Below are 22,603 nucleotides of genomic sequence, written 5' to 3'. Positions count from 1 at the left end.
TAAATGGATTCTAGAAAATGAGAAGAAATAGATTTTTCCCTAGAGCCTCCAAAGTAACACAACCTTATCGACACTTTGATTTTAGTCCAGTAAGAAGAATTTTGTACTGCTGGCCTCCAAAACAGTAAGATAATGAGTGTATGTTTTTCTAAACCACTAAGTTTATAGATAGGATACTACACAATGACTAATAAGGTAATTTTTTAGAGCAGCCTAAGGAAACTAATGCAACTATCAACCAACTTCACCTAATATACATTTAAAGAACACTCCATACAACAGTAGATTACATATTCTTTTCAAATGCACAGAAAACATTCACCAAGGTAGACTGTATTCTGTTGTTAAAAGCCAAAGTTTAACAAATTTAAAAGAACTAGAATCATACAAAATATGTTTTCTGATATAATGGAATCAAACTATAAATCAATAACAGAAAGATTTCTGGAAAAATCCCCAATTACCTGGAGACTAAACAATATACCTCTAACTAACCAATGGGTCAAAGAGGAGGTCACAGGGAAATGAGTTAAGTTTTTTGAACAGAATAAAATTGAAAATACAGCATATTGAAACTTGTATGATACAGCTAAAGCAGTGTTTAGAGGGATATTTATAGCACTAAAATGCTTATATTACAAAAGAGAAATGTTCTCAAGTCAATGATCTACCCTTAAAAAAAAAAATAGCAGAAGAAAAGCAAATTAAACTCAAGACAAGCTGGTAGAAAGAGATAATAAAGATAAAAGCAGAACTCAAGGAAGAAAAAAATGAGAAAATAAATCAATGAAACTAAAAGTCTCTGATTCCTTGAAAAGATGAATAGTCTCTGGCAAAACTAACCGAAAAAAGAAAGAAGACAAAATGTAGCAATATAAAAAATAAGAACATTATTACAGACCCTACAGATTGTGAAAGGATAATAGAAACTATTCTGAACAATTATAGGCCACAAATTTGACAGCTTAGATGAGATAGAACGATTCCTTAAAATATACCAAAAACTAAAGTACACTCAAGAAGTTGATAATCTGGTCTACGGCCATGTTGCCCTGACCCTGCCCCATCTCATCTGATCTTGGAAGCTAAGCAGGAAGCTAAGCAGGGTTGAGCCTGGTTAGTACTTGGATGGGAGACCACATAGGAAGACCAGATGCTGTAGACATAAAAAATAAAAATAAAGGATTGAGTGCTACTAGAGCTGCATCCGCCCACTCTAAATTCTGGGGTTCTGCTAAGCCAGACCTGCAGTAGTCTTCTTCCAGCTGCCATCATGATCATCTACCCCAATCTCATTAGCCATGATGACATGTTCTCGGATATCTGCAAGATCCATCAAGGAGATCGAGGTTGAGCTGTGCCTGGAGGTGGAAGGGAAGATGTCAGTAGGACTGAGAGTAACGTTGATGACTTGCTCATTGATAGAAATGCTCCGCCGGAGGCCCCCCAGTGCTAAGCACAGTGTTCACTAGTGCTGATATGGTCATGAACCATCATTTGTAGGAAACCAGCTTCACAAAAGACAGGAAAGAGTAAAACCTTTTTATGATAGGGGCCACAGAACAAATTAAGTATATCCTTGCTAATTTCAAAAAAAAAAAAAAAAAAACCTACCAATTCTTTAATGGTGAAAATGTAAATCCAGATAGCATAGTTACTCTGCTGGACTACCATGAGGATGGTGTGACCCCACTCATTTGTAGGAAACCAGCTTCACAAAAGACAGGAAAGAGTAAAACCTTTTTATGATAGGGGCCACAGAACAAATTAAGTATATCCTTGCTAATTTCAAAAAAAAAAAAAAAAAAACCTACCAATTCTTTAATGGTGAAAATGTAAATCCAGATAGCATAGTTGCTCTGCTGGACTACCATGAGGATGGTGTGACCCCATATATGCTTTTCTTTAAGGACAGTTTAGCAATGGAAAAATGTTAAGAAATTTAGCATTTTGATCAAATGTCATCATAACTGGTTGCTGCTTTTCATCCACACACCAGGACTAGGACGAACGGGACTGATGTTATCTTGAACTCTTCATTTATTTTGACCTTGATTTGTTTGAAGTGGAAGCATTGTTTTTAAGAAAAACATGTCATGTAAGTTATCTAAAAAATAAAATGCATTTAAACTCAAAAAAACAATTTTGATAATATGAATAGTCCTGTATTTATTAAAGAGATTAATTTTGTAGTTAAAAATTGTCCAACAAAGAAACCTCCAGACTTCACAGGCTACTTCTACCAAATACTTAAGAAGAACTAATACCAATTTTACATAATCTCTACCAGGGAATAATAAACATTTCCAACTCATTTTATGAGGCCAGCATGACCCTCATACCAAAACCATACAAAAATATGACAAGGAAACTATAGACCAATGTTTTTCATGAAGACGCAGGCAAAAATCCTCAACAAAACATTAATTAAATCCAACTATATGTAAAAAGGATAATACATTGGGGTCAAATTGGTATTATTCTGAGACTGCAAGGCTGGTCTAAGGACTGTTTACACAGAAACCTATACATCATTTTTTCATAGCAGTTTAATTCACAATGATCAAAAACTGGAAACAATGTAAATGTTCGTCAGCTAGTTAGTAGATAAACTATGATACACTCGTCATACAAATGAACACTATTCAGCAATAAAAAGAAACAAATTTCTGATACCTGCAACAATGCCGATACATTTCAAAGGAGTCAGACTCAATAGGCTACATATTCTATGATTGCAATTATAGGATATTTTTTAAAAGGCAAAATTATAGGAACAGAAAACAGGTCTGTGTTTGCCAGACACTTATGGTAGGTAGGGCATGGGGAAATTTTGGGGTTGATGGAACTGTTCTACACTTTGTTTGTTATTATGGTTACATGATTATATGCATTGTCAAAACTCATAGGACTGTGCATTTTAAAAAGAGTGACTTTATATAAACTTTATAATGAATTTAAAAGTGAAAAATTGAAATATAATATGTAATACATATAACAAAATGAACAAATCTCAAGCATAGAGCTCAATAAATCGTTTCAGGCTTAATATCTTATAACCACCACTCATATTAATATAAAGTTAATTTTCCACCACTCTAGAAGCCTCTGTAGTGTTTCTTTCTAGTCAGTATTCCACCTTGAGGTCACCACTATTTTGACTTCTATAATCATAGCTATGTGGTTGTTTTTCGTTTAACAGCTTTATTGAGATATTATTCATATACCATGCATTCGCCCATTTAAAATGTATAATTCAGTGGTTTTTAGTATATTCACAGAGCTGTGTAACCATCACCAGAATCTAATTTTATAATATTTCATCACCCCAGAAAGAAACTACATATTCTTTATTAGCAGTCAGTCTGCATCCAGCCCTCCCCCAAATCTTATTGCTTTTTTAAAAATCATCTTTATTAAAATGTATTTTATTTACAATGAATCACATCAATTTAAAGGACACAATTTGATGAGTTTTGATGGTTGTATATATCTGTGAAATCTCCAGCACTATCAAGATACAGAACATTTTTATCACCTTGTTAGATTCGTCTTGCTCTTTCCATCTGTACCCGGGCCAAAGGAAGCACTGATCTACCGTCTGTCACTATGCATTAGTTTGCATTTTCTAAAATTGCATGTAAACGGACTCATACAGTATGTACTCTCTTGTCTGGCTTCTTTCACCCAGCATAATGATTTTGAGATGTGTCTATGTTTCTGTCAATAGTTCGCCTTCCTTTTTATTGCCAGGTATTGCTCCATTGTTTGGATATACCACATTCTACTGTGTTTAAGAATAAAACTTTCTTGCTGAAGACTTGGGCAAGCCTGGCTTTGAACACATAGATTTCTCAAGTTATGTTGGATTTCAGATATAGAGATAGCAAATTAGTATCCACAGGCTCACCACCTTTTCTATTTCTTTCTCGTTCTGGCTTAGTTCCTGGTGGAGTGTGCATGTGTGTTGCGGGTGGAGGAGAGAGGCTTTCTGGGAACAGATCAGAGCCACAAAGCATCTGCCAGTATTTGTTGATTACTTACGGCCTACAGGGTCAGGGACACTAACATTTAAGAGTTAGAGAGACGAGGCTGGGTGCCTTGTAAACTCAATTTGACTTCAGTTTTGCAACCCTCCATTTTCCAGCCAAAGAAACAGACTCAGAAAGGTTAAGAGACTTATACAATGAAGTTTGCCTGAGTTACAAGCTTAGTCTCAGGTGACAGAACTGAATTTTGACTTTCTTTTCACAACTTCGTAAAGGAATTATAGTCTACGTACACCCAAGGAAATTGCTCAGAACTCTGGCTGTTTCCTGTCCAAACCAAGTAATTGTTTTTCTTTAGTGACAAGAAGGATAAAGAGGGGTGTCAGGGAGAAGTGCATGCAGCCTGCCTTCTGCCCTAGCCGTGCCCCTTCCGTTAATGAATGATAAACACACCGCCCAGCCAGATGACAGTCATTGAGAGAAGCTGATTTAAAAATGTATGGTCCTTGTTGGGTAAACAGGAGCCTGAAATGCCAATGGCACTTTAAAGAGCCTGTCTGTGCGCCTGAGAAGGCATGGTTGGAACTTTTCTAATAAGCAAGGCTTTTTCTCCACAGGAGGCTGAAGAGCCCAAGAGCTTAGAGGGAGAGATGAATGAGAAGAGTTTTTTGGCCATGGGCTGTGTTATTAAAATTCATTATTGTTTATGATTATGAGAGGAATGTGAGCATAACCATGGTGAGGGATTTCTGTACCACACAGCATGATTAGGAAGAAAATGAAAACCACTCTTAATTCTTGACACTGAAAAACAAATTACTTTCACCATTTTACTGTATATCTTTCCCAACTTTTTTTTATTCATGGGTATTTATATTATTAAAATGATACTGGCAATATATTTCTGTGTCCTAACTTTTTTCTTTTTTCACTATTATATACATTGGCATTTTTCCATGTCATTAAAAATTATTCATAAACATCACTTTAATGGAGATGATATTCTACTTTTGGTAGAATCCAATATGCATAGTCATTAGGGCTGCTTCTTTTTAATTTTTTTCCGATATAAATTATGCCTTGTTGAACATCACTGTGCATCAGCCTTAGAATAGATTTTCCAAAATGGTATTATTGGGTCAAATAATAGCAACATTTTCAGTTTTACCAAGTCATATTTCCATCATTATTGGCTGAGCATGCTCATCTCACAACACTCTAACAATGGGTATTAAAATTATTTTACATTATTTCCAAATTTGTAGGTAAAAATATGATACATTTCTAATGGCCAATATTGCTCCCTGATGGGTAAGTAAATGCATGAGACTCAGAAGTGCCCAGCAGTGTACCTCTTGCCCTGCAGATAATGGTACACAGGCTTGCTCCTCTCAGCTCCCATGACCCATCATTTTCTTGTTGACTTCTAAAATCCATGTCTTCCTCCTTAACTTCCTCCATGACTTCTACTGTCTGTGCTGGCTGAAAAATTACTGCTTGGCTATCGCCTATGGGAACATAGGCTATCACCCATGGGAACATAACATTCTATCAATAAGCTTTCTGCTTCTGTACCCCCGCTTGCACAACTGACCTGTGGGTTGACAGTAAATAGAAGAAAAATAGACCTTTGTGTTTAAGACAGAATGAGGAATAAGATTTAGGGCTTAAAAACCCTGTACCTCTACATTTCGGGGCTGCTTAATTTGGGGTCTGCGTACCCCCTGGCAGACCCAGCTGGCTGAATAAAGAGTGTGTTTCCTATAACTCACTGATTTCTGGTGGTCCGTGTGTCTATCGGGGGCTGGCGGCTACAATACTGTCCAGGGTGAAATTTTCATTACTTGTTTATTTATTTGATTTCCCTTTAGACATTTTATTATAAAATCTGTCATACCTGCAAGAATGTGTACTGCACTGTTGCAAGTCTCCTAATCGGCTTTCCTGCCTCTAAGGTTCTCACTAACTGTCCTCTGCAGTCAGAAGTTCTAACCGCAACTCACCTCTGATTTGTTTCCCTGCCCACTCCCCAGCCTCCTTTAAAAATCCTAACTGGCACCTTATTGCCTGATGGAAACTATTTAAATTCATCAGGGTATTCAGCACTGTACACACTCTAACTTCTTCAGTCATACAGAAATACTTCTCAAGAGCTACATTGATTGTTTCCAATGTGCCAGGTATTGCACATGAAGCTCAAAACATAACTAACAGTCCTGCCAGGTTGAGTGCTATTTTTAACATGCTCTTTTAACATACTAGAAGACTAAGGCTCATGAGAGTTAAGTGATTTCTGCTAGTACGCACAGATGGTAAGTGATTGATTCCAGAACCTGTTTTTACCCAGGTCACCATACTTGATTTCCAGACACCATTCTATCTTCCAGGCCTTTGCCCAAACTGGTCCTTGGGCCTTCTTTAGGCCTAGAGATGAATAAGTCTTAAAGTCCTGTCCACCTGTTATCATGTTCCTCCACTTCTATTTCTTCAGGTACCCTGGTCCTTTCAGAAAATACAAGTTCCATTGCATTGAAAGCAGAAACCCCACTGGAGCACAGCTTTAAACTCTCCATATAGGCTGCGCATTCTTTAGTGGCAGGGATCTTTCCTTGTTTATGTCTGGTCTCTGGGCCCGGGACAGTGTCTGATGAGAAACTACCAGTCAGAAGAGTTCAGCTAGCTTCAGTCAGAAGCTGTTTCCCTTTCAACTTGTGTTTGCGTATTCACACACTTAGTCACTCAATAAACATTTGATATCATTGGTGGTGGACTGGGACTCAGATTGTTTCTCTCCCTGCCTAAAATCCTCATGAACTTTCCTATCTGGTGGTGGTAGTATAAGTGGTACGACCACTTAGAAAAACAGTATCTACTAAAGCTAAACACAAGCCTGTTCTATGACCTAGCATTTCCACTACTAGGTAGCTAGTGGAGAGGAATGCTTACATGTATGCATGAAAAGACGTGTACACAATTGTTTATAGGAGCTAAGGACAAAGTGAAGACAGGGGATATATAAAATGGAGTCAAAAATAAAATGGAGTCACTTTAATCGAGTTGCTAAAATTACTAACATATGAAGGTTGAGGCACGAGGAAAGACTCTATTCTTGTTCTAACTAGCCTGGGAACTTAAACTTTTGAACTTTCCAGTCCTGCATCAATGCCTGGATATGCATCTGGACATACACCAGACCTCAACATAACCCTCTGATTACCACCTGAAGGACTCAGGTACCCAAGCCACCTGACATCCACCTGGCGTCTATTATCTAGACCACTAGGCCTGACCAGACCTGCTGGTGTCCATCTTCCAGACCACCTGGCATCTATCATCCAGACTGCCTGACATCTGACTGATAACCATCCTGGACCAACCCTAGGGCTAAAAATGCAGGACTGATATTTCTTTAGAATGTACTTCTTACTATAAGAACTCTTAACTTTTCTTTCTTCTTAGGAACACCTCTGGGTTTTTGCCTAGCTATTTCCCCAGTTTGCAAACTCTAAGATACTTGAATAAATCTTTATCGTTTATTTCTAGCCAAAGCCTCCAGACTCTTTTTGAGTTAATTTGACAGAGTATTATTTACAAAACCTCAAACCGGAAGGTTCCCAAGTGTCTGTCAACAGGAGAAGGATAAACTGTGATATATTCACACGATGGAGTACTACATAGCAATGACAATGAATAAACTATACTGACAACAGAGATGAATCTCACATGAAAGAAGCTAGACACACAAGAGTACATACAAAAAAAAAAATATGAACTGCACTTATATGTAAAGTCTCAAGAATAAGTAAAATTAAGCTACATTGTTAGAGGTCAGGATAGTAGTGACCGTTGGGATGGGGGAGGGCTAGTGACCAGGCTGGCACTCCAAGAGGGCTTCTGGGAGCTAGTGAAGTTCTGATTCTTGATCTGGGTGCTGGGCCATCACGGTGTATATTCAGCTTGAGAAAATTGATATTTATGATTTGTTCTCTATGTTTTTCTTCAATAAAAAGTTAAAAAGCAAACAAACAAAAATAACAAACACCTCTGAGACTTCTTGTTGAGCTTAAAATAAAATCTAAATTGCCCACCAGGATCTGCAAAGTCCCATATGGCCTCTGTCTATCTCTCAGACTTCCTTCTCCCTCCTACCTCTTCTTTACCAGCCTCACCCACAGAGCTTTTCAGACCTTTAACCATACCCTTTCAGCAAATTCAGGCTGCAGGGTAAGAGAGTGACTTGGGTGGGACAGCTGGGCTGCCACTTGGAAATCCTGGAAGGTAGGTTACAGCCTGAGGCAAGGGAATGCATACAAAAGGTTTCAAGTACACCCTAGTGAGATCCGGTTTGCTTTTTTTTTCCTTTAAACAATTGGCTACAATCATACTAAAAGAGCAGATAAATCCAGAGATTCAGAGCCTCTTGAGAATGTGTACAAGACTCATCCGAGAGCAAAGGGTCTTATGTCATTCCTATGCAATTGAATCCCCTGGGGCACTCAGAATCTAGTCTCCTACTGCTCCCAGACTGTCAGTTTCAATTGTCTGTGGGAGAGTGGTACAAGAGACACACTAAGAATAAGTCTGTTTCTAATTTGGGGCAAATCATTGCATCTGAGCTTCATTTCCCCATCTGCAAAGTCAGATAAGGACAGTACCTGCCTTAGAGGCTGTGAGTATTAGATAACCATTAGGTGTTTAGCATTGGTTCCTAGCACCTATTGTGCTTCTTTCTTTCCTTAACTATGTGCCAGGTATGTCCTGAGCACTGGGGATACAGCAGTGAACAGGACAGACAAAATCTCTGCCTCATGGAGTCTCCTGTCTCATGAGGAAGATGACGGACTGACAGTGAGCAAGTAAATAAATGATAGGTGCTCTGAGGAAAAACAAGATGAGACAAAGGCAGCAGGTAGTATGGGTGTTATTTTATATCAGGTGACAAAGAAAGTCTAAAAATGGCATTTACATTCCTGAGACCGGAAGATGATAAGGGAGCTGCCAGAAGCTGTGTGAGGGAAGAATGGCTCCTGGCAGAGGGTAGCAGGAGGGTGCACAGCACAGAAAGGACATCAATATGTAGCTGAGCAAGGAGACCAGGGCCAGATAAATGAGGCCCAGTAGTCCACAGTAAGGAATTTGAGTTTGTTCTAAGTGGATTTTGGAGAAACCGGGCAGTTTTGAGCAGAGGAGTGACATGATCTTCATTCCTCTGGGGTGAAGAGTATACTTGAGGGGGCAAAGGTGGGAAGCTGCCACTAATCCTGGAGGGAGACAATGATGGCTCAGACCAGAGTGGTGGCAGGCAGTAGAGAAGAACTTGGATTTGAGATATATTTTGAAGATGGAGCCAATAGGATATAATAATGGCTACCTTTGTAGGGTATGGAAAAAAGAAGGGTCAAGAATAATTCTAAGGTTTTGGTATGGACAACTGGAAGATTGGAGTGGCCATCGCTTTACATGGAAACAGCCTTTGGATGAACAGACACATCCTGGGGACAAAAGCAAGAGTTTAGGTTTAGAGATGCCAATAGCCCATTATATGGAGATGTACTTTTATTGCTGCGATTGTTAAAACTCCAGAGGTGAGGTGGCTGCATATGGTTTGAAATAGTCTGAATGTGACCCATTTACTTCTTTCAGCCTCTGGTGCAACTGAGCCTTAGCATTGAAACATTGCTAATCCTCCCCTCCCCTCCATGTTGGGCTTCCCATCTGGCACACCTTCCCCAAGTGTCAGATGTGATGGAAATTGCTCATCCCAGGCCCAGATAGGTCATGTGACTTTAAACCGCCTCTGGAAGTGGTGGGGCCAGGGCCCTCATCCGCATCCGGGCCCTTGGAGGCTCCTGCTGGTGGCCAGGACAAAGTTGGGTGCAGCTGTTTGCTTTACAATACAATTGGCGCCCACCCCCTCAGTGCTCCAGGGCACAGCTCCACACCTGTTCTCCACCTTCCTGCCTAGGTGCAGAGAACAAAAGAGCACCCACTCACCAAGATCATTACCTTGATGGGGTGGGGAGAAGACTCCAGAAGGGAGAGCGCTTTGGGGGAAGGAAAGGAAGAAAAAGCTCAAGGGAGTGAGAAGGTTTGAATCAGGACAGTCTAGTACAACTTGCTTCGATAATGGGATTGTTCTATATCCGCACTGCTCAGTATGACAGCCACCAGAATTTGTGGATATTGAGTACTTAAAATGTGGCTGGTGCGACTGAGTAACTAAAGTTCCAATCTAACTTAATTTTAATTAATTTTAGTTAAAATAGCCTCATGCGCCTAGTTGGCTACCTCGTTGGACAGCATAGGTTTCAATAGTTGGCACTGGAGAACATTAGGATGCTGATAATATGTTTACGTAACACATACATCTGCTGAGCACATACTTTGTGCCAGGTACATTGCATGTGTTTTCTTATTTATTCCCCACAACCATTCTAGAGGAAAGGTGTTATTGCCCCATTTACAGATGAGGAAACTGAAGATTTGAATGGCAAAGTCACTTGGCCAAAGTCCGAGAATAAGGAAATGCCGAAAGCTGAAAGAGAATACCCCAAATCACATTTCGAAAGCTCACTCAAATAAGGAAAACCCAAAGGACCTTGCAGGCTTTGCAGCAGTCTAGCTCTCTACAAATGAATGCGCTGTGCAAATTGCTAAAGGAATGCAAATCAGCCTACAGTTTGGGGGACAAAAGCTCAGACCCTCTGTCACACCCTGAGCCTTTCTGGGCTGCAGGTGGGTGGGGGCCGCGGCTGAGTGACAGGGAGGGACCTGGGAGAAGTTGTTAGGGTGGGGGTGGGGCCGGCCAGCTGGTGTGGGCAACCCAGGACATCAGCTGGCTGGCGGGTTCAGACAATGAGCCAGGGGCCTGGTCAGAACCCTCTTCCCTCCACACCCGGCTCTCTGCCTGCACCCTGGCCAGCTGCCATGGGCACCTTCTCCAGTCTGGGCCAAGGGAACAGAAGAGCCTGGTTTGGGGGTGGAGCTAATGGAAGATGCTGGGGAGGTTTATCTCGGGTGACCTAGAGTGGAAGAGGGGAGAACAGTGCAAGTTAGCATCTTCTCTTAGAGGACTTCTTGATGCAGACTTTGAGCTGGGGGATTTGCATAGGTCCTTCCGTTTACTCCTCCCAAAGTCCCTCTGGTAATAATGATAATGATTTTTATTAACCCAGTGGCTCATGCTGAGCTGAGCTGGTTGGGCTGGAGCTGAAGGCATTATCTCAGTTAATCCTTGGAAACCAAGGGCTTTTATTATCTCCCCAGGCTCTGAGTGGTCAAGTGACTTGCCCAACATTGCAGACATAGAGAGCAAATGGCCCTCTTCACCTGAGTTTCCCACTCTTAATTCTTAATTCTACTTAAAGCTTTATTTTGGGGGTTTTGCAAATACAACACTTGTCATTTATGAGGTGTTTACACTTTTTAACTGTCGAGAAATTCAAAGAATGTCATTTGTGATATGTGAAACATTCAGATTTTATCATCCTTAGGTAAGGATTTTTCGGGGGACACAGTTATGCTTATTGTTTATATATTGTCTATGATTGATTTCTCTAACAGCAGGCAGCCTATTTTTACTATCTTTCCATTTACAGAAAACGTTTGCTCACCCTTACCCTACCTCTTACCATGGAGATGGCTCCAGAAGGGGAGGCTGGGGACCTAAACTCACAAACCCCCGAGGGTTTTCCTCCCTCTGGCAGCCCCTGACCCTTGGCAACTCTTGCCCCTAGCAGGTCCTTCCTTTTCCGCCTTCCCAGCAGGAGTGCGATATGGTATTCATGCATTTATTCCACAAATAGGTCTGGAACACCTATTGTGTGCCAGGCCCTGGTCTAGGCATGAAATACAGAGCAGATGTGGTCCTTATCTACAGATAGCAATTAAACAATCACCCAGCACATCTCTAAATACAAACAGTACAGAGTTGTGAACAGGGTTCTTGAAAGTTAAAGAGCATTTGACAGAAGAGCCAAGTTAATCTGGCCGTGAGAGAGAGCTTGTAGGAGGTAATGGCAATATTTGAGGTCTGAAAAATTAGTAGGGTCCCGGTCCTAGGATACCCTCTTTTAGACTCACCAACTCACCACATTTATTTCAATTCCTTTTCTCTCCTAGGAGCCTAGCGACTCAGATGAGACCCCTGTCTTAGGGAGAGAGGCACAGTGGGAAAGGGGAGAGGCACTCCCCTCTCCATCATGAGTTGAAATGTTGAGTGGGACAGAGCATGCTAGAGAAGGTGGGTGAATAAGTTGGCAGTCGGTATTTTAAAAATGATTATATGGTACCTTTATATAACAATTACAATGGCTTACTCATTCTGTAGTTCACTCATTTATAAATATTTCGATAAATATTTATTGAGCATCTACGTGTGCCAAGCACTGTTCCAGGCCCTGGGGATACTGCAGTGAACCAGACAAATAAAAATTCCTGCCCTGGTGGAGCTTCTTAAATTCTAGTACAGAAAGCAATAAGTAATGTCGTTGAAATGTTGTTAAGTGACAATAACCACCGTGGAGAAAAATAAAGCAGGAATAGTTGGCAGACAGACAATTTGAAATAAGAAAGTGAGGGAAAGTCTCCCTGAAGTCACAGTTTGAGCAGAGAGCTGAGCGACCTGTGTGGGTATCTGAGGGAAGCATGCATCCCAAAAGACTAAGATGCCATAAAATCCAAATCAATAGCATTCTCAAGTCATAAAATTCTAAGTAATAGAATTCTGGGGCCATGGAATGCTAATCAATACTTTTCTAGTGCCATAAAATTCTAATCAATAGAATTCTCCTCTGGTTGTGAAATTCCAACTAAGAGAACTCTGAAGCCATGAAATTCTAATCAGTCAGGAACCTTCCCTATGAAAGCAGCTAAGGAGCAAAATTCTCAGTGATCAGTGGGAGTTAACCAGTTGAAGGAAGGAAAAACACGCAAGAGGAGGGAATAAGTAGCATGTACAAAGGTCCTGTGGCAGTGAGTGTAGAGTTTAGGAACTGGCATCTGTCCCTCACTCAGCGATTTAATCAGTAATACAACCTATTGCAAAGGGATCCATTTTTCTACCTTCATGTGATAACACCAGAGTTTCAGCAGCAGAGAAGCTGACAAAAATATAATGCTCAGAGGCACATCTGGGCTGAGCCAGGTCCCAATTCCTGGGTAGCCCTCTCCCCGCTGTACTGAATCAGAAGACTCTGGAGTGACTGTCTGGGCCTCAGTCCTACCTCTCCTCCTTATGACTATTAGCTATAATATGGTATTGTCTTAGACTCTTCCCCACTCCCACATTTATTATTCATGGCTCCTTCTAATATTATTGTTAATAATAGCAATGGCTGCCATTGATTATGTCAGCCATAAAACCAATTGTTGACGTAGGAAACATACAAACCTATAGAAGATTTTTGAGTTTATTTGAGCCAAACTGATGATATATGCCTGGGGGCAAGATCACTAATGCTCCAGAGAATAACAGTTTTGCATTTCCTTTTATGCATTTGAAATTAAGGAGGGAATTTAAGGAAGATTACATGAGGGAGCAAGGCCAAGATTGGATTACAGACTGGTTAAGATTATGTGCTCTCACACTTTAGAAGGAGGGATCTGAAAGTGGGCACATGTAGTAGAAGGAGGGGTAACAGTGGACTGGGTTTACTTAAGGCAAAGATAAGCCTTTTACTAAAGTTATATGCCTACCCACCATGACCTGTCGCACTTAGGACTTTATGACCATATCACTTTGTGAGGTTACTTTCCATAGAACTCCCTTTTTTTCCACATAAATGATCTACATTCATTGCCACTCAATGTGGTTCTTGGATAGTGTTAGTCCCCAAACTCTTACCACAAAATAAGTAAGAAATGAAGAGTGTTTAGAAAGTTTTATGGCAATTTGACATTGCTATAATATCTAAGCACGTGATCTTTTTTAATAATTCATTTTAATTTTATTTTACAAAAGTATCAGTCCACAATGGATTGGAAACAATAAACTGGTTTTTTATCAGATAGTAGAAGATTTGCTTGTACCCATATTATCCCTTTAAAGCTCACAACCACTCTTGTGCAGCTGGTACTTTTATTATTTCCATTTTACAGTTGAAGAAACTATCGATGTAATAATGTTTAAACCTGTACAGAATTTTGGTAAAATTTTATTTGAGCCCCAAAGAGGATGTACCTGGAAGCAAGATCTCAACAGACTGAGTGAGATAAATGCTTCAGAGAATAACAGTTTGTAGTTTCTTTTTATGCATTTGAGATTAAGGAGGGAATGTAAGGAAGATTATGTGAAGGTGGGAAGAAGCAATGCTGGGGTGGGATTACAGGGTAATTAAGATTAGGTGCTTGCTCTCTTGTGGGGTCTGAAAGGGAGCATTTCAAAGGTGTGTTAATGGAAACAATGGACAGGGCTTGCTTAAGGCTAAGATAAACCCTTTTAGTAAAGAAGTTGTATGCCTGGGGCGTGACTACCCACTATGACTTGCCCAGTTAGGAATTTATGATCAGATCATCCTGTGAGGTTACTTTCCATAGAACCCCTATTTTCTTTCACAAAACTAAGGCCCAGAGAAGTTGCATGCACACATTGCCCAAAGCCACACAGCAAGTCGCAGGGAGAGGATTCCAGGTTTGTCAGAAGCAGAAGGCTGAACTCTTGGGAATACCTCTTGGCTCCCTCACTGCCTCCACCTCCTTGCCTCCTCCTGCCACTTGGGTTCAGTTTCTTCATCACAATCTGTTCACTTTAACCTGTTGGGTATGCACCTCTTTCCTTCCTTGACTTGTAATGAGTGATAGTTCCAGCACAAAGACCTGCCATGGTCACTTTCCTGCTGCTTCTACCTTTCAGTGCCTTCTCTCTCCAACATCTAGATCAGCGCTCTTCAACTGAAGTCTCTGAGATGATGGAGGTGTTCCATATCTACGCTTGTCCTGTGTGGTAGTCATTAGCCACATGTGGCTATTGAGCGCCTGTAATGTGGCTAATGAGACAGAGGAACTGAATTGTTAATTTTATTTAATTATAAATTACTGCTTGTGACTAATGGCTACTGTATGGGATAGTGCAGATCTAGAGAGAAAAAGTCTGGCAAACAAACTCAAAAGGAGTCTGGGGAGTCTTTGTCTAGAAATAAATGATAAAGATTTATTCAAGGCTATTACATTTGCAAACTCAGAACACAGCTGGAAAAAAATACAGAAATGTTGCAAAGAAGAAAGGAAAATTCAGAGTTCTTATAGTAGAAAATACATTCTTGAGAATAATCAAGATTCATTCTTAACCCTAGGGTTGGTCCAGAATGGTTATCAGTTAGATGTCAGGCAATATGGATGATGGATGCCATGTGGTCTAGAGCAGCAGTCCCCAACCTTTTTGAAACCAAGGAACAGTGCTCTTATGAAAATCTATAATGTCCGATGATCTTAGATGGAGCAGAGATGGTGATGCTAGCGCTGGTGGCTGCAAATACAGATGAAACTTTCCTTACTTGTCTGCTGCTCACCTCCTATTGTGTGGCACAGTTCCTAACAGGCCATGGACCACTCCCCGGGAATTAGGGGCCCCTGGTATAGAGGATGAGCGTCAGGTCTGGGGGTCGGGATAATGGATGTCAGGTATATGTTAGGTAGCCTGCATACATTACATGAGTCCTTCAGGGAGTAATCAGAAAGTTATCTGGAGGGCTGGTGTATGTCCAGGTGTTGCCAGAAAGCTTGGAGCTCCAGCAACCAGGTTCTTGTCTTATGCTGGGAGAAAGAATTCAAGGGCAAGATGGACAGCAAGCAGGAAAGCATAAGGTTTATTAAAGAGAAAGTACACACTCAAGAGAAAAGTGCAGATCCTTTTGTAGTTCATAAGTGTGATGATTGGCTGTTCATGCTGTTGTGTGAGATGTGCCTCCCTCAAACTGTGTTATGACATCGGCACATTACCTGGCTGACATTAAAAAAAAAAAAAAAAGGGAGTGCAGGCTTACTTAAGAGAGAAAGAGAGTGGCACTAGGACGTCTTAATTAGGGGCTTTTGTTCGTTCCTCTTGGAGGTAGAGTCTGGAAAATGTGATAGAGCCTGGCATAGCCTCCTCCCAGTAGGCAGGCTCTTCTTTTTATGGTGTTTCCTGAACTGTCATGGCTTCAGGCTTGTGATGAGAGCTGCAGTATTTGCAATGCAGATGAGATTATAATGATATTATAATTAATCAAAGGTCAGGCCTTAGCCAAGGATGGCATCTAAGGTGGAAAAGACTGATTTCCTCTTTTGTCAGGGCTAAAACAGAGGGAAGTCTGAAGAAAGAAATTTCTGGAGTCACATCTTGGAGAGGGAGGGGACTTCCTTGCACTATCTGTCTTGTTTCACAGGTATTGACACATAATGAATTGACGTATAGCCAGCCAGGCATTGATGCAGGACCAGAACGTTCAAAAATTCAAGTTCTCAGGCTAGTTACAAGAATAGAATTGTTTCCTCAAGCCTCAACATACTTGATTTTACTAGTTCAGCAGCTCAACTATAGTGATTCCATTTTATTTCTTTGCTCTATTCCCAAACCTCACACAGTATTCAAGGCCTTTGGTTTTGCACCAGGAACTTGCTGACGGACATCTGGTGTAAAAGTCACAGAGGGCTTTGGAGTCTGACAGATCTGGACACAAATCTGTCCAGCAGCTGTGTTATTTAACCTGCCTACGCTGCCAAGTCCACATCTGTGAAATGGGACTAAGATTTTCTACCTCATAGCCTTAATTAGATTCCTCTCATATTCCTTAGTAATCTGCTTCCACTCTGTACTGAATGGCGCCGCTCCATCCTTTTTTGCTCCTTTTCTGTACCTCTTTTTAATTTCCCCTCTGCGTCTGGGCAAACTGAGGCTCAGAGGTTTTAACTTTACCAAAGTCTCCCAGGAAGCATCAGGCTGGGTAACAAGGTTACAAGATCTCTTTGCTCTTTAGGTACCTCCACCTGGCAGCTGTATGACCTTGGGTGAGTTCCCCAACCTCTCTGAGCTTGGTTTTCACTTCTTCAAAATGGAAAGAAATCACTCTTACCTCACTGCATTCTTGAGAGACTTATGAGATTAACCCATTTCCTGTTTAGAACAAAAAAGTGCAGCTTGCTGCCAGCATTAATTTAATTTTAGGTAAACACTCTCTTTGAGGTTGAAGCAAATCTGACTGGTTTTCAATGTGAAAATAAAATGTAAAAACTGCTCTTGGAGTTATTTCTAAACAAAACTTTTCTCTAATTTCAATGTTACAGAAATGTATACATAAACTGATTCTTCAAATGAATCTTCGGCTAACAACTGTTCGAGAACGATGTTAACATGCGTAGGAATGCTACAGTTTTCTAGGATTTGATATTTCAGCGATCGAGAGAATTACTCTATTTTGTAAATGGAATCACCACAACTAAAAACCAAATGCTATAAATAGAATGATATCATTTGTTTCCAAAGACTATCAATATACTAGACTGATGCAAAAATAATAATAAAAGCAAGATATTTCATGGCAAACTTTGGGGGTATGGTTAGGACTGTAATCTGCCAGTTATCTCAGCAACTACAAGCACCAGGCAAATGGGAAATGGGTTAAATGAGAAGGTGTGTTTAGCATGCAGGTAAGTTCTCAAGGTCAGCTATTACTCTTATTGTTCTCTTGTTATTTTAATTAGTTTAACTATAATATAATTATTATTCATGATTATTCCAACCTGAGGCTCTTTCCCCTGCTTTTAAAGAATGGTTTGTGGCCTGAAGCATAATTCTAAGATCTAAACTAGCCTCCACTCCTCTTCAAGGGTCTGGAGTAGGGAGGAGGTCATCTGAGCCCATGCTGGGAGTCTGGAGGTGGGGATGCCCCAAGGCCATCTGCAGATTTGGCTCTTTGGGGAACTTGTTGTGTGCTTAGTACCTGGGCAAGGGCCTACATGGCTCGGGGTTGGCTGGGCCCATGAAGAGGCTTTGGGGGGCCCAGAAGGCCAAAGCGTAGGTCACATAGAAGCATCTGTAACCTGGGAAGAAGCCACTGATGAAGCTCAGAGATGGCTTAGAAGTTACTACCCTCAGGGTTCCCCCACATGGTGCCTAAGGACCTGTGCAGGTCAGCTTCCAAGTTAAATGGAAGCTCCTCCCTGGGCCTTGCCCAGGGCTGGGAGGTAAGAAGGCTCAAAGAGGGGACAGTTGGGAAAGAGGTCTGTTGAGCTCCTTTGTTCCTTGAGGAACAAGAGGGTCATATGCACTGGCTTAGAGTCCTGCTGTGTTCTGGTTTAAAATCTTGAGTCTTCCACACTTAGATGGGGCCATTTCTACTCTAGCCACACAGTCCAGACACCATTATTAGCTGTGTGACTTTGGGCAAAGCCCCTGACTTATCTGAGACTCCATCTCCAAATCAGTGAGCAAGAAATATACTTACTGGAGTTGTGAAGATTCAGAGCTTAGTGTGGTACCTGACATATGGCAAATGCTCATTAAATATTAATTATTGTTATTGAGTTACTCAAACTTTCTGATATGTAGGGCCCTTATTTACTGATCTCTTGGTATCAGGATAAGGTCCTATGCAAGGCAGTGAATTGTAGAGGCAAGAGTTTCAGCTCTGGGTCTATGGCCATGCTACCCTGAGCAAGCTCGATCCCATCTGATCTCAGAAGCTAAGCAGAGTTGGGCCTGGTTAGTACTTGGATGGGAGACCACCTAGGAAGACCAGGTGCTGAAGGCATAAAAAAAAAACAAACAACTTTCAGCTCTGGGATCAGATCCCAGCTCTGCCCCTTGTTACCGTGGGCAGGTCCCTGGACCCTCTGGGCCTCTACTTAATTTTCTGCGCAATGAGGAGGGCTTTACAATTTGGAAGTGCCTGTCCCTCAGTAGAGGATTAGGGGGCCTCCATTTCCTTCACTCGGATTCTGCTCCTTAACTTTTGCAGGCTGAACTACTGACTTTCTGGCCAAATTCCTTTCTTTGCACAAATGTCTGCACAATTGTTACTTCCCTTATTCTGGGAATACTTCTCCCTTTTTCTGGATGGCAAAATTGGGACTCAGAAAGGTGAAGTAACTTGTTCAATACCACACAGACTCCTGGATCATGGACTTGAGTCTGAACTGCCCTCCTTCCTTTGGCTTTGAAAATGTTTTATTTATTTATTTATTTAATACAGAAAAGCATACAAGATTATTTGCATTAAGGTATTTGCATTTATAAAAAACCTACTTCACACACCCATTAGGATGGCTATTATATATATATATATGTATGTGTGTGTAATTGAAACCCTCGTGCACTGCTGGTAGGAATGTAAAACGGTGTAGTTGCTGTGGAAAATAGTATGGCAATTTCTGAAAAAATTAAACATAGAATTACCATATGAAACAGCAATTTGATTTCTGGGCATATATTCAAAAGAAGTAAAAGCAAGAACTCAAACAGATATTTGTACAACCATGTCATAGCAACATCATTCAGAACAGTGAAAAGGTGGAAGCACTTAGATGGGGCCATTTCTACTCTAGCCACACAGCCCAGACACCATTATTAGCTGTGGATGAATGAATAAACAAAAATGGTCTATACACACAATGGAATATTATTCAGCCTTAACAAGGAAGGAAATTCTGACACATGCTACAACATGGATGAAACTTGAGGACATTATGCTAAGTGAAATAAGTGAGTCATAAAAAGACAAGTATTGTGTTGTATATCACTTGTATGAGGTACCAAGAATAGTCAAATTCATATAGGCAGAAAATAGAATGATATTTGCCAGGGATTGAGGGGAGTGAGGCATGGAGAGTTATTATTTAATGAGTACAGAGTTTCAGTTTGGAAAGATGAAAATTTTCTGAAGATGGATGGTGGTGAGGGTTGCACAAAAACGTGAATGTACTTAATGACATAGAACTGTACACTCAAAATTGGTTAAAATGGGAAGTGTCATGTTACATATATTTTATCCACCCCCCCAACACACAAAGCTTGTGGCCAATAAGCATTTTTTAAAAAGTGATTTTAGGAAATTAAAAAATCACCTGGGTACCTATTTCCCCAAATAATCAAATAATACTATTTTGATAATGTTACTTCAAATATTTCTTGTTTTCCTTTTCAACAAAAGTGATAAAACAGCTTCGATCTGAACCCCCCGTTTACTCCTTCTCTGTCCCACTGTCCTTCCTGCCTCCGCACAGGGTAGTTTTATTTTCATAAACACCTTGGATTTGGGTTTCCATAAATTGCATGCATGTTTTTATAGTTGTACTTGTTTTTATATATGTCTATCCTAAAATCATACACAGTATTATTTGTGTATTTTCAAAATGTTACATAGTTGTCATATTTTTTTCTGAATCTTGATTTTTTCTGCAACTTGATTTTTTCACTTAACCTTATGTTTTCAAGATCCAACCATTTTTAGTTCATTCCTTTTATTTGCCGAAGAGTTTTCTGTTGTATAAATAGATCATGTTTTATTTACTTATTGTCAGCTTCTCCAGAAAGACCACCAGAAAAAACTGCTAATTAAGCAAAGCCAACTTTATGAAATTTGCTGCAGCAAGGGAGAACAGCCCCTTTAGGGAGTTTTAGCAGTGTCTCAGAATGGGGTGGTCAGGGAAGAATATTTATAGGGTTGGTGGAGGCGGGATAGGGTCTGGGCTCAAGTGGTTTCAGCTGAGTCTTTTAAAGGTGGAAAACTCATTGGCAGTTTGTGACATAATAGTTTAGAGTTGGTGGAAGAGAAGAAGCTCTTGATATAGTGATAGTGAACTGTTGCCAAGGTGAGCAAACTATTTGTTCAAACAAATTGGTTTGCAAGAATTTCCCGAGGTAAATAGTGAAGTTATTTATTGGTTTACTGTCTTATTTTCCAGGGCAAGAATTTCCCAGTGCAAACAATCAAGTCATGTTGACTTTTTGGGGGTTGGGGGTCCTCAGTTTTCAGATACAATAGTTGAATAGCATTGAGGAAGATGGTTCTTATGTTCATTCAGTCCTCTATTGATCGGCATTTAGGTTATTGCCAATCATATTCAGTACTGAAATGACACCTTGAGCATATAGGTGTTTCTCTAGGGTCCCCACTTAAAATAAGAATTGTTAGGTAGCAGAATGTGAGCATCTGCAATTTTCCTAGAATTCTGTATTATGTCTAGCCTACCTCCCTGACTCTCAGAAGAGGAAAATCTCCCTCTGTGGCCACCAGATCAGACATCAGGAACTGCCAGGGCTTTGCCCACACCGGCTGCATGCCACTCCCCTGTTCTGGCAGATTAACAGTGACCTGTGACCCTGACAGTCTGGCCACACTCCTGGCCAATTTCAGCCTGTTGAAAGGAGTCCCCAGGGGTGGTCAGGGCTTGGGGATGTGTTGGCCAGATGGGCCTGGGAGGTCTTGGGTTGGCTTATCCCGGGAGGCAGAGCAGGTGGGCAGCCTCCAGCACAGCACCGCCCCCCCCATTTTCCCCATCATGCATCACTGGGCAGGATCTGGAGCCAGATGGTGGGGATGGGGCAGCCTTGCAGCTTCTGGCTTGACAAAAGATCCTCTATACTGCCTCCCTATCCTGCCCAGCTTGGCTAGTCTAGTTTCTGGCTGCCTAGTCACTCAGCCCTGGCTTGCCCTGCCCTGGGCAGCGTTTCTACAGAGATTGTTTGTCTCTTCTCCCCATCCTAGGCAATTTTCCTGGAGAGCCTTGGGTTTGAAAACCCACTTATTATCCACCTGAGAGTGGGCAGGTATGACGAAGGCAGTGTTGCTCCATGGTTATAATGGGTCACAGATTCAAACACACTAATAAGACCAAGTGCAGTGGGCCAGGAAGAGATTGTGGTAAGCTGGTGTCTGGCACTCTATGAGCCCTCATCAGTGGTCCCTACAGATGGAGAAACTGAGGTCTAGAGAGGAGGCCACTTGCAGAAGAGTCCATGGTTAGGAAAATAGACTTGGAAGTCAGGCCCATCTGAAAAAATTCCAGATCTGCTACTGAGTGAGTCCTTGGGCAGATCACCTAAGCTCTCATTCCTCATTTGAAATGGGGCTAATTAAATCTTTATCATAGAAAAGAGTCCTGAGGGAGAGGTAAGATAATGCAAGGAAAGCATCTGGTACAGAGTTAGCCCTCAATACCTATGAGCTAATCTTATTATCTTGGAATCTTGAAAGAGGTTACAGGCACTGCTAGAGACAAGAAAGTCTCATGGTAAGGAAGGTAGGATCCCAGGGCCTCAGTAGTTGATTGGTTCAGGCCTGAAGTCTTCCCCAAGGACTCAACCAGTTACAATTGTCTAACCTTCTTCTTGGTTGTGATTCAGTTTCCTCATCTGTAGAATGGGTTTGATAACAGTTGTTACCTCTTAAGATGCTATGAGGATTAAGCAAATTATCTCCTGGAAAGCTATGGACCATATTCAATAAGTATTAGTTTGTCTATGGCCATACCTCCCTGAACAAGCCTGATCTCGTCTGATCTCAGAAGCTAAGCAGGGTCAGGCCTGGTTAGTACTTGAATGGGAGACTGCCTAGGAAGACCAGGTGCTGTAGGCCTAAAAAATAAGGGATTGTAAGCTGACAAGTTCCTTGCAATCTGTGAGGTCAACCAAGGGTTGC

General features: G+C 41.1%; 1 non-coding gene and 4 pseudogenes across 1 annotated transcript; all 5 read left to right on the top strand.

The window, feature by feature from the left end:
• The first annotated feature begins 1,034 nt into the window (after positions 1-1,034).
• On the top strand, positions 1,035-1,165 carry LOC112471249 (annotated as a pseudogene).
• Positions 1,166-1,273: 108 nt separating this feature from the next.
• Positions 1,274-1,937, top strand: LOC102894342 (annotated as a pseudogene).
• Positions 1,938-15,832: 13,895 nt separating this feature from the next.
• On the top strand, positions 15,833-15,936 carry LOC112471377. Its single transcript, XR_003043277.1, has one exon. It is a non-coding gene; the product is annotated as a small nucleolar RNA U13 (small nucleolar RNA).
• Positions 15,937-18,596: 2,660 nt separating this feature from the next.
• Positions 18,597-18,715, top strand: LOC112471132 (annotated as a pseudogene).
• Positions 18,716-22,421: 3,706 nt separating this feature from the next.
• On the top strand, positions 22,422-22,540 carry LOC112471340 (annotated as a pseudogene).
• The last annotated feature ends 63 nt before the right edge of the window (positions 22,541-22,603 follow it).

Source organism: Pteropus alecto, unplaced genomic scaffold, assembly GCF_000325575.1.
Source record: "Pteropus alecto unplaced genomic scaffold, ASM32557v1 scaffold45, whole genome shotgun sequence".
Lineage (NCBI taxonomy): Eukaryota > Metazoa > Chordata > Mammalia > Chiroptera > Pteropodidae > Pteropus > Pteropus alecto.
The sequence above is the reverse complement of the archived record's forward strand: the minus strand, read 5'-3'. Positions and strand labels throughout refer to the sequence as shown.